The sequence below is a fragment of the Nothobranchius furzeri genome, chromosome 11 (assembly GCF_043380555.1).
Source record: "Nothobranchius furzeri strain GRZ-AD chromosome 11, NfurGRZ-RIMD1, whole genome shotgun sequence".
NCBI lineage: Eukaryota > Metazoa > Chordata > Actinopteri > Cyprinodontiformes > Nothobranchiidae > Nothobranchius > Nothobranchius furzeri.
In genome coordinates this window covers 50,934,171-50,946,017 of record NC_091751.1, presented here as the reverse complement: position 1 = coordinate 50,946,017, position 11,847 = coordinate 50,934,171, and positions in this window count along the sequence as shown.

Here is an 11,847-nt window from a genome sequence, read left to right as displayed (position 1 = left end):
AGCCTCAGTCAACACCTGCTGTGCGACCACATCCCACCTTTTCACATTCATTCTGATCTCAAATTAAACATATTTGCGAGAAGCTGTTTTCCTCCATCTCTCCCTGTGGAGTCGTTAGCAAAGAAACATGTTGTAAAAGCTTTTAAAATCAGACTGTAAACAATCTCCAACACTATGGAGAATACTGTTCCTCTAATGAATTTCTTCAATCACAGACTTGTGTTTTCTGCCACTGAAGCGTATTAAAAAAAACTTAGAAGGACAATTATTGAGCAACTGTTGCTGACAACGTTAAGGTAGAGATCACTTAAACTTGTCTGCGCCACATCAAAACGTAACTCCAACAAAGAGCAAGCTGCAGAAAGAACATGCATGCAATCACCTCAAGTGGGTCAGAGTGTGTGTGTGTGTGTGTGTGTGTGTGTGTGTGTGTGTGTGTGTGTGTGTGTGTGTGTGTGTGTGTGTGTGTGTGTGTGTGTTAGCCAGAGTACTCAAGCTCTGCAAGCGTTGCTAAATTGGAAATGGCTTATCGCAACAAGCAGCACACATTTAAAACTTCTGTATTTTTCTTTTATTGTCTGATGTAAAAAGTCATTTTCTGAACAGCAACTGTCATGGTAACGACATCTTTTTTATTCGACCAGTTTTGACTCTCCCCTGAGGAGGGTGAGAGGGATAAATATATGGTGGTTACAAAGACATCACAGACGATTAAATATGTACGTTACTTCCATTAATATCATAAATCCAGTATGATGTTTTGTTGGTGACAATGCCCATCAAGGTGTATTTAGATAATTTAGATGTATATATGATCCACAGTGAAATAACCCAGCTTTAGGCAAGCAGAGAAGCAGCTAGGAGACACACACACACACACACACACACACACACACACACACACACACACACACACACACACACACACACACACACACACACACACACTCACAAAAAGGCACTACCAGAGCAGGATCTCCACAAAAAACTCAAACAACAAGAACGAGAAGAGCACAAAGACAGATGCAAACAAGACTTGACATGACGAAGGACTGCACTGCAAACTAGGACAAAACCTCACGAACAGTAACTGAAAACTTTGACTGTATACAAAAAGATACAACTACTTAAACGGGCAGGAGTGGGTTTCAGGAAACAAGAATCAGATCTGTGAGGACAGAACAGTGAAATATAAGAATAATAAAAACGCAAAAGCAGAAGATCTTTTTAAAAGTTCTTACTACAGAAAATAAATCCCAAACCAAAGATTATGTATAACCTTAATATAATAACACTGTTCAGATGAGACTTATACAATAGTACAATAGTATATAGTTATACAATAGTATATTATTACAAAACAGGTCCAAGAAATCAGTTTCAAATATTACTATTTTAATTTAATTACAGAAGTTTGAAGGAAACAACTGCCGTCAGCTTCTGCTCTGAGATGAAAATAAATGACATTCTTCCTGAAGTTGTTCACATTTCCACACTCGTCAGTCTGGTTTCCTCTTTTTGCAGCTGTTTACTCCCAGCTTAGTGCATTTCTTTCCTCGGATTTATAATTGTAGATTTTAAAATATTGCTAACAATGGTAAAAATCCACTTCAGGCTGACAGGTCTGCAGAGCGCACACACAAACACAATAAAACACTAATAACTGATTAGCAGAAAGAAATTAAAAATGGGAAATCTTAAAGCAAATTCATTTGCATTCATGTTTCTCATCTACACTTTGAGTTCTTAATTACAGCTCGACTGCAGACAGGTAGTCACAGGTGTCACAGAACCACAATAGAGGGCAATTTGTTCTGCGAGTGACATTTCTGACATGTTGAGTCCATCTGAACAAGCTGCTTTCAAGCCAATAAGTGCATTACCGTGTTCGGGCAGCTTTTGACAGCTTTGCTGCTATTGTAAGTGTGATTAAGCAAATTATATAGGACGGCTTTTTAGCTGAAACTTGGGGACAAGTTAGAATGCAGCAGGTGGAATTTTAATCAGGTTTCTGAGCTTTGTCATGATCCTCCATGAAACAAAGAAGCCCTGGAAGGTAAGTGGATGAAAATAAACTGGGCGGATTGGGTTAGGTTGTTTGTGTGTTTAATCTTTTATGCCACAATATTGATTAAAGGGAATACATTCTGACAGAAAACATAAAAATATATTTTAAAGGTGTGGTTCACTGAAATGTTTTTAAAGTGGCAGTGTATAGTTTCCTGGCACTAGGGGGCAGTACATACATGCACACATTTGATGGTAGTTTCACACCATATCGCCATGACTGCCGCTAGTAAAAAAAAAAACTTACAAAAAAACATTACGGTAAATGTTGTTACCTGTAGAGCAGAAAACATTCAACCTTGGTGTGACTCCTCTGACTTTGTTGGTCCTTCAGTTAATTCCATCGAGAGAATGCAATGTCAATGCTAGTTTTCTGGCGCTGTACTTTCCAGATCTGCTCGGGCTCCTGTGCCTGCCAATGACATCATCATACTACGGCAATACCGCTCGGCCAAAATACCTTTTTCAATTCTGTTCTTTCACATATGTTTTTGAAAGAGTTTGGCAGTTTTGTTACTAAATTCATGTTTCTTTATTTTTGAATGTGATAACATAACTTCCGTAAGTCATACATCCAGCCAATCATCTAGTGTGATGTCATCAACAGGCGCAGGACCCTGAGCCGGCCAAAAGGAAACACGGTGTCTAATGTAGTATCCCCCAAAGACGCTAGACCAGTGACCTATGCACCCAATATTTATTATTAAATTGTACAAAAGAAAGCCAATATTAAACTGAGTGAGTGGCAGAGTTGCATTTCTGTTAGCCAATCAGAGGTGAGATGTCCAAATATCAGGAAATTATACTTCAAATCCTGCCGTCTGAAGCTCATCTCTGATGTGGCTCACTTCTAGTTCCTGAAACTGGAGAAACAGGCGCACTGGCGCTTTGTTTCTCCAGAGTACGACTTACAAGACATTCATTCCTACTAGAGACCACTGCAAATGTACTGGTTATACAAGTGAGCCACACTTTTAATTAGAATCTAAGTAATTCATGTTTTGAACGCCATATTAGACACATCGTTTTCTTATGTGTGAAAGAACAGATGGATGGATGAAGTGGACGAAACCATGTGTGACACAAACAATAAAGCACTTTCATTTTTATCATCTACCTCAGTTTCTTCTTCAAAAAATCTTAAATTTACCAGCTTGTTTTTATGTTGAAAATTTAAAAACAACTATAATTATTCTGCAAATGTTTATAAATGAGATGAATGTTCCAGCGAGTACGCAACTGCTGTTGTGATGGGAGTCACTTTTTAGATTATGACATTTTGTGTGTGTGTGTGTGTGTGTGTGTGTGTGTGTGTGTGTGTGTGTGTGTGTGTGTGTGTGTGTGTGTGTGTGTGTTTTCACTGACAACAAATGCCTTTTGCACCAGAGTGTGATTGTTTAAAAGGGACTTTGATTCTTAAATGTACCAGAAATCTTTCTAAAAAAAAAAGCATTTTTTTATGTAATAATTAGAAAAAACATATTGCTCCTGATAACAGGCTCTTCTACAACAAGATAAAATATTCTCATATTAAACACTCTCCTCCCAAAACCAAACTAACTACAATGTAAACCAGCAAATTTCCAGGGGAAAATTTGCAAGTTTGCTTACTCTCGGTACGGCACAGCAGGATCTGTCATTCATACAAGGCTCCAATTGTGGCTACAAAATCCAAAACAGGTCCCTAATTTGCAACTCTCACAGAGCAGGAGAATCGTTACATGGCGACCTCCTCATGTAGCTGATGTCTATTGCTGCAGTATTAGGCTTTAAAATACCCCATGGTGTCAAGAAATAATTTTAAAAAATGCATGACCTGATTCAGACCTCGAGATAAATTAATTCAGGTGGTGTAATGTCATGTTTCGGGAAAAACTAAATCGGCTGAGACTACTAAAGATCTCTGCGGGAGAGCAAAACAGGTAAACAAACACATAAATATAGCAGCAGAGAGAGAACTGTCAGTGATAACTGCCAAAGAGACGGACAGCTTTAGTCTAGTGGAGGGGAAGATGTCTCCCCAATCAGACAATCAGGGGTTTGATCCCAAACTCCCATCTACAAGTAACCCTGATCTCACCTATCAGCGCATGAGAGCACACATGCTATATGGTATGCAAATATAAAATATAAAGCACTGCATGAATGTTGTATCATGCTTTGTTGGACCTGGTCGAAGGTAAAGTGTGGACAGTTTTCCAGATAGAACAAGAAGTCTGAGTTGTTTGTGTCCCTTGGCCCAGCAACCCAGCAGAGTCCTGAGGATAAGCCTTAAGCCAAAGCACAGCAGATAGCCAGGGGTGAAAGCTTGGACAATACTGTTAGGCACTGAGGCAAGCTTTCTGCTGCAATACACAACACTAGATAATGTGTCCCCCGGCAGTTTGCTGGTGTCGCCAACAAGTAGGCCTGTACACACACCTGTCAAGAGGAGAGGTACCGGAGAGATCGAGCAACTACAAGGCAGAGTTTTAAACCAATCAGTGAATGAAAACCTCTCAAGTGGGATTTTAGGGTTAGGCTAGAAAAGGTGCGATACAAACAGAATGGAGAGAAGATCGAGACTCTTCCCTGTCCTTCTCCGTATAAAAATAGGCAGGCCGGGTAATATAATTGGTTCCAGGAGCGGTGAGTGATACTGGGAAGGACTTAAACATACCCCAAGAAATCTGACAGTACATGCCAAAGGAAGGAAAGCAAAGAAGAAAACAAAGTAAATGTAAGTTGACAGACAAAATGGGGGACAGTTAGGCTTAGTGTTATTACCATGACAAAGAGAAAAGAGCACAGTGTCTACTCCCTGCACAGAGGGTGAAGAGGTTTAAGGACAGAGCAGCAGGAGATGAGGAAGTGGCACACTGAGCCGTGTGTGTGAGTCTCTAAGCCCGCGGGTGTGTGTGAATCTGCGTGTGCTCTCAGTCTCCTTTAATGTGTGTGTGTGGAATCATACCTCTTGCAAGGAGCAGCACTTTGCTGCTCTGATATTAATGCTCTGCAACTAGAACATCACTGTGAAGGCTTGCGGAGGATTTTTCTTCACTTCTAACGACAGACATGATTAAGTGGGTCTGTGTTTGTTTTATGCTCACAACAGGGCCTGGAATGGTGTTACAGATTGAATCAGCCGCGATAGAGACAACTATTAAAGACATAACTCCTTAGGGGCCCTTCGGGCGTGCAGGAGACTGATTAATCCTCTGCAGGGCAAGAAGAAGTGACATCATCCTTGGCTGGAAGCTGTTAAGAAGAAAGCTAGCACTGCACCCATCCTCGTGCGCCTCACACACACACAAGTGGGAGTATTAGCATATGGACTGGTTTGAGTTGATTCTGGCACTTTGTATGAGCTGACCACATCAAACGGCAGAGGTCGGGGTTAATCTCAGCCATGAAAATGCTTGGAGGTTCCAACAAAAATGCATCTTTTGAGTCTGTGGGCAATCCTCGAGACCAGATCAGACAACGAGACCTGAATTATCTTCGCTGGAGTCTGATCCCCGTTTAGAAGCATGCTTAGAACTTCTGGTGTGTTCCTTTTTATCTTGGCCGATAAGCAATTACTCCTTTGTAAAAATAAAAAAACAAGATGACAAATCATTTAAAAAAAAGCTTGTTTCAGGTGAAGATGTTTATTCTAAGTAGGATTTCCTTAGAGCGGAAAACAATACTTTTGCTCAGTAAGTAAACATCTAGAGGAAAATGTCATTTCACGTTCTGAAGAGCGGGAATAAACTTTTAATACTAAATGGAAAGTAGGTAATATCCTTTTCATTCAAAAGTATGTTTCATCAAACACGAATCAGTGAGATGAAACCATCTCATTAACCTTTTGCTTTGGGAAAACTGGAATTTTTGTGATGAATGATAAACCAAAAGGCAAAAAAAAGCATTTGAGATTGAAGGCTTTCTTTCACTTAATTTGATTTTTATTATACATGTGTGTGTGTGTGTGTGTGTGTGTGTGTGTGTGTGTGTGTGTGTGCGCGTGTGTGATTTATGTAAATTTTACATATACACACACACACATATACATACATATATATATATATATATATATATATATATATATATATATATATATATATATATATATATATATATATATATATGTGTGTGTGTGTGTGTGTGTGTGTGTGTGTGTGAATTTTAACTGTAAACATTATAGGAATTTTAAACAAAAATAACATGAACCAGAGTTGGAGGTAATGTTCTAAGAAATATATTTTTATTATTTATGTTTTTAAACATCAAAGCAAAGGTTTAATTAAATGTTTGTAACAAAGAACAAAACAAACGTGTGGCAATTTTACAATTAGATTTAGCAACAGGAACATAAATTAGATTATATTAAAGTACTGTAAATAGCCTGCAGGTGTATAGTGCTTTCCTAAGGTTCTACATCTCCTCAAGGTGCTTTACAACACAATCAGTCATTCACCCTTTCACGAACACATTCACACGCTGGTGATGATGAGCTATGGTAGCCACAGCTGTCCTGGGGCGCACTGACAATCATTCACAGGCGCCACCGGTCCCTCCGACCACCACCAGCAGGCAAGGTAGGTTAGGTGTCTTGCCCAAGGACACAGTAGCGGAATTCTCCGCTTGGAACCGGGATCGAACCTTCAAACTTCCGCTTACTGGACAACCCGCTCTACCTCCTGAGCTACTGCTGCCCCATTTGAAAAAAGGGATACAAGATAAAATAAATAAAAGCAAATACTCCATCAGCCATTTAGTTTTCTGGTGTTTGGTTCAAGGTCCATTTATTTGAGAATGTTGTAAATAACCAAGCTACCCAATAATGGTAGGTATCTCTCAAAAAATAACAGAAAACAATGTTTATCGCCTTTATTTCAGCTTTGTTTTATTTATTTAAAACTTATTCTGTTAAAATTTATGACCAGTATATCAAAAAAGATAGTCTCATGTATTTCTTTAACAACAGAAATTAGTGAGTAATACATTTTCAGTGAATGAAGTCATCATTTAAAATATTGTCTAAGTCTTTCAATGTCACGGGCGCCGGTGAGGTGAGCGCAGGTGAGGATCCAAACGCAGGTGAAGAAGGCAGGCAGACAGACAGACAGACAGACAGACAGGCAGGCAGGCAGACAGACAGGCAGGCAGGCAGGCAGGCAGGCAGGCAGACAGACAGACAGACAGACAGACACGGTTTAGCAAGGTTTTAATAAAGAACAACGCTGGACATAGAAACAATGAACCAACAAGACACACAACTGAGAGGGTTTAAATACATGAGGAGCTGAGCTTGGGTGATTGGAAAATGAGAGGCAGGTGGGAGTAATCAGGAGACACAGTACTGAACAGAGTGGGGAGACAGGACAGGTGTGACATTCAAGTAGTATAAGAATTTTTTTTATTTTTCTCTTCGGTTTTCAGTCATCTGTCCTGCTGGAGCCACCCAAAGAACCCTAAAACCTTCTTAAACATTTCACAGATTATAAATCCTAACTGCTTGGTTATCAGTTCCTGCCAAAGATGATTCGTCTGACTAATTTTTCTCAAACCCATTTAGCTGATTGGGCATTACTGTACATTTTCTTGTCCAACTCTATCAAGTGCACCACTTTAAACCCCTCCGACATGTGTTATTTCCTCTCACTGGCACAGACTTTCTCTGCTGATATTTGGAATTTTTTTTTTTACACAGTGAATTAGCAAAAAGCATCACGTTTTTTTTCCACACCATATTGCCCCAGACCAGAAGGTTATGTTTTCCTAACCTCTTGTTTTGAAACACCACACTGTGTGACAAGAATCTCTCTCCAGCTCCAGAAATCCTCAGAAAGTTATCATCCGAAAGTGAAAGCAATGCTTGTTTACCATGTTTGTTTTTGCACTAGTTACAAAACTGATATGAATTATATATACTGCTGTGAAAAAAAATGTTGAGATGAAATGCAAATGTATGTTTTGCTTTAGGGTTCTGCACTTAAACACCCTACAGTTCCCGTTTCTGAACACAACAGCTGATGATAAAATTAGCCGTTTGCACCACATTGCAGAGCCAAGCTGATGCTCCAGCTCTGAGTGGGTAAAGCGAACCTGTTGACTTGTTAAATGATGCTAAAGTCATTTTGTGCAAACACCTCTTGAGAAATGATGCTGAGGGAGCCCATATTTAATTAAAAATGGGATTCTCAGTTTTATGCTTGAAAGGAAAATCCAAAAGCATGATTTTGAAAATTAAAAGCTTTAATGACAGTATATTTATTTATTGATTCGTAATTATAATGTATGATTATCAATGGCTTATATTATAGGTAGTTCAATTTTACATGCATTATTCCACAAAAAATCTGGCACATTTATTTATTTATTTATAAAATATAGCCTTTTCATTTACCCACGTATAGTTGGTAATTCCCCTCATAATTCTCTAAAATAACTAACCTATCTATGTTATAATATCACAAAGCATAGAAATGACTCATACAGCAATGAAATTGCAGTAAGTGTTGAACTCCAGCAGATCCAAAGCCTTTAAACTTTAAAAATAGTCTGCTGGTGGCCTTTTAGTTCCTAAACTGTTTTACCTGCAAGATACAAAAAGGTTATTCGCTCTATTTTAAGAGGGTTTTATTTTTAATATAAAAGTTAACTAGGTCGCAAAAGAAGCAGGCACCCCAGGAGGAAAAAAAATAACTATCTTCTTATCTTTTGTCCTTCTTCCTTGTGAAGCAAAGGTTAATCTTTTGTGTGGCTAAAAGGACGTGAGCAGAAATAGGCACCTTCACTGATTATTAAAGAAGAGACAGTTAAATTTACAAAAGACAAAAAATTTAACAAGTTGGAAATTAGACATGGAGAAGAAAAGTCTGACATTTTGTCTGGCTCTCTTGTCATTTTGCGTTAATGTTATCCCCGTGTCAGTAAAGCAGAGGAAAAGCTTATAACCCTGAGTGACAGGAAGCAGTTGTTTAGCAGATTGCGTGGGAAAAAAAATATAAAATCTTCTGATCTCACGTGTGAAAGTGCATCCCTTCTTTATTCTGAAATCAGTTTTTAAAAAAGTGAAGCTCATTCAACCTTCTGACTCACGTCTGAATGGTAGGCGCGCTTTGATTCTGACCAGAGCAAGAAATTTATTTTAAAAATTCAAATCAAACCTTTTGTGAAAAAGAGGCAGCCTTAGAAGGCTGGAAAGGATTATTGCATTTTCCACTAATTCTGTGAGGTTTTTATTTAGATTTATTGATGCTAAATCAAATCAGCACAACGGCAGACGTTCAGTGCAGAGAAGAAAAGCTCCCTCTTCTTTTGCTTGGTGTCTCTGTATTATCACTCGTGAATAGGAATTTCATATGCGATCATCTTTTCTTGTGTTTGGTTCAAGGGAGTTGTGCCAACCGCAGAAAAACAGCATGAAGCAGTGCCCCAATCCTTTCTAAATTTGAGGGTTTTTTTTCCCAAAGATGAGCCAATTTGTCTGATTTAAAAAAATGATGTTTCAGTGTTTCTGTGCTATAAAAATGATCAAGGTTCAATAAAAGACCAAATAAACTAGACTCATGAAAAAAATAAGCATCAATGAAAAACGCGTAGACTTGGATTTTCTTTCCAATTCATTCGTGAATATCTTCAATGCAAAATATTGTTCATGACTAAATGATTTTGATTCTAAATATTTGTTTGGTTTAAATTAATATAGTTTTTGTCAGTAACACAAAATGCCATAATAGTATGTTTTCTAAACGTATAAAATAGTTTTCATGGTCATAAATAAAAAGCTGCAATTCAAAGCCCCCCCCAAAGAATTTTCTGTTTAGAAATTAGCCATCAGCGTTCGACATACGCTTACCTACAGATGTCAATCATGGAGTGTGCACACACATTTGCTTAATAGATTGATGAAGCATATGGCAACATTTTATTTAACTATATACCGGTAACTAATTATATATGGTGCAATACATTTTTTCACCCTGTAGGTGGTGCCCTCTGTGAAAAAACTCAGATTTCTTCTTTACCTGCAGTTGCAACCTAATTAGCAAACGTCTGTGTCGTTCAACAAAGTTAGCAAAACTCCCTGAAGTTTAAATGATTTATTTGGACATCCTTTGTAGTTTAGCATACCAGTTATATCAACTTAGGGTAAGAATAGACTTATTTTCAATAATGCAGATGTGTGATTATCATGGCTGCCTCATGTAACTTGCGTTTGTTTAAAGCGTTGTTTGTTTGCATCCTCTGAAATTAACTCAGCACGTTCCCAAGTTGCCATATGAAAGGTTATTATGTATCTCCTAGGCAACTGGGGCGGGACCAAGACATCAAGGCAAGGTTCCTTGGCATAGGGAGCCCAAGTCTCCTCCGTTTTCAGTCAGCTCATAACGAAAACATTAATGCAAGTCAATGGGGTTAAAAGAGCAATTTTCTAATCGACTTTGCCTTAGACCCTGGATTGCACATTTGTTGCACTGCAATTTAAATGAAAACTAATGATAGGTGTTTTGACAACGCCTGCCACGTACTTTAACATTTATCCGCTTGTAAAATTAGCATGACTGCATCCTTTACAATGTTCATTATGTCCTCTTTAAATTTTAAACCAGGTTCTTTTTGCATCTTTTGTACGTTCTTGCTGTGTTTGTCTTCAAATCCCATTTTTGGTTATTCTTTAAAACACAGATAAGGTTTCTCTTTACCTTGCTGATGGTTTCATTTGCGGCTGCAAACATCTTCAGAGCTGACGCTGATGGTGGCGTCACTTCCTAATCAGTTTGACCGTGGGCAGCAGAGGACGTTGTCGCCCTCTGCTGCCCGCTCTCCCCTCTCTGATGATGCAGTCCCATGCACGATCCAATGATTAAACTCCATCGTCCCTGTTCATGGTCCCACATCCACGTCTCCTTATCTCGATAGCTTCTTTTATCCATCTTTTGTATTTCTGTTGTTCGGTGTTTATGATCCTTGTGTTGTCCCAGTCCATTACATGGTTTTCTCTTGTGCAGTGATCTGTTACAGCTGACTTCTTTATTGTACTTTCTGCTTCTTGTTTTGCTGCTCTTGTGTGTCTTCGACTTGTTTCTCTCTCACACTCCTTTCTATGTTCTATTGTTCGTGTGTTGAGTTGGCGTCCGGTTTCTCCTATGTATGTTGTGTTGCAGAGTTTGCATGAGATTTCGTAAACGACTCCACATTTATGTCCAGCTGGTATCTTGTCTTTTGGGTGCACTAGTCTGTTTCTCACTGTTGTCTATGGTTTTGTTGGTGTGTTTATGTTGTGTTTTTTCATTGTTGCTCTTATTTTTTCTGTTATGCCTCTGATGTATGGTAAGTTATCACTGGTTATGGTTCTTGTCTTTCTGGGTTTCTGGTTCTTTGCTTAGGTTGTTCTTTTCTTTCTGTTGTTGTTTGTTGTTTTCCTTTGTTTATCGCCCATGTCGGGTATCCGCAGGTCTTTAAAGCGGGTTGTATGTGTTTGTCCTCTTGTTTACGGTCTCTTTCTTCTGTTACCATGTTTGCTCTATGATATAATGTTCTGATTACTGACATTTTGTGTATGGTGGGGTGTTCTGATGTCCATAATAAGTATTGGTCTGTGTGTGTTGGTTTCCTATACGTGTTTATGTTTAGTGTCCTCTGCTGCCCGCGGATAAACGGAGTAGGAAGCGACGCCACCATCAGCATCAGCTCTGAAGATGTTTGCAGCCGCAAACAAAACCATCAGCAAGGTAAAGAGAAACCTTATCTGTGTTTTAAAAAAGAACCAAAAATGGAGGTTCTTTTTGCTTCTCACATGAAGGTGTTTCT